Here is a 1,048-nt window from a genome sequence, read left to right as displayed (position 1 = left end):
TAAAAAATATTAGCCAGACATGGTGGCACATGCCTGCAGTTCTAGCTACTTGGAAGACTGAGGAAGAAGGATCACCTGAGCCAGGCAGGTTGAGGCTGTGGTGGCCATGAGCGTGCCACTGCACTCCAGCCTGGGCAACATAGTGAGACTCCTACTCAAAACAACAACAACAACAAAAAAACCCAATAATTACGTCAAATATTTAAGCAGTGATCTCATTTCCTCAATGATTCCATATGTTTGGTCAGTTTGTCTGAATCAGTATTCAAACAGGTTTCAAGTTTTGTATGTGCATAAACCACCTACATTGAAGAAACATCTGGCACAGTTGACCATATGACAAATGAATTACTGAAAGAACAAATCTAGGAACTAGTGCCTGAGGGTTTTGCCTCTTTCCAATGTCTGGAGACACATTGCTCATTCAAGCATTCAACAAATATCTACTGAATGATTACTATATTCCAGGCACCGTTCAAGGTGGAATGAAAGTCTTTCTCCAACATAAAGAAGTTGCATCACAACAGGTGAGGTCAATGTGCTAGCATCTCTTCCATCACTGAGGTCGGCAAACCTCAGCAAAGGGCCAGAGTAAATTTAGGCTTTGCTCTAATGCCAACACTCTGGGAGGCCAAGGCAGGAGGATTGCTTGAGCCCAAGAGTTTGAGGCCAGCCTAGGCAACATAGCAAAACACCGTCTCTACAAAAAATTACAAAACTTGGCTGGGCATGATGGCGCAAGCCTGTAATCCCAGTTACTCAGGAGGCTGAGGTAGGAGGATCATCTGAGCTCAGGAGGTCGAGGCTGTAGTAAGCCATGATGGTGTCATTGCACTCCAGCCTGGGTGACAGGGTGAGACCCTGAATTTTAAAAAAAATTAGTTTTTTCAGGCCCATGAATCCTTGTTGCAACTACTCAACTCTACTGCTATAGCGTGAAAGCAGCCACAGACACATTAACAGGTGGGCAGAACTGTGTTCTTTTTTTTTTTTTTTTTTTTGAGTTGAAGTCTCACTCTGTCCCTCAGACTGGAGTGCAGTGGCCTTC

At 44.2% G+C, this 1,048-nt stretch overlaps 1 protein-coding gene across 1 annotated transcript in view; it reads right to left on the bottom strand.

Moving 5' to 3' along the window:
* Positions 1-1,048, bottom strand: part of IFNGR2 (interferon gamma receptor 2) — a 28,782-nt gene that overhangs the window by 14,921 nt on the left and 12,813 nt on the right. The gene's annotated exons all lie outside the window — the stretch shown is intronic.

This window comes from Carlito syrichta, unplaced genomic scaffold (assembly GCF_000164805.1).
Source record: "Carlito syrichta isolate Samal-C Ts95f unplaced genomic scaffold, Tarsius_syrichta-2.0.1 Scaffold309198, whole genome shotgun sequence".
Taxonomy (NCBI): domain Eukaryota; kingdom Metazoa; phylum Chordata; class Mammalia; order Primates; family Tarsiidae; genus Carlito; species Carlito syrichta.
The sequence above is the reverse complement of the archived record's forward strand: the minus strand, read 5'-3'. Positions and strand labels throughout refer to the sequence as shown.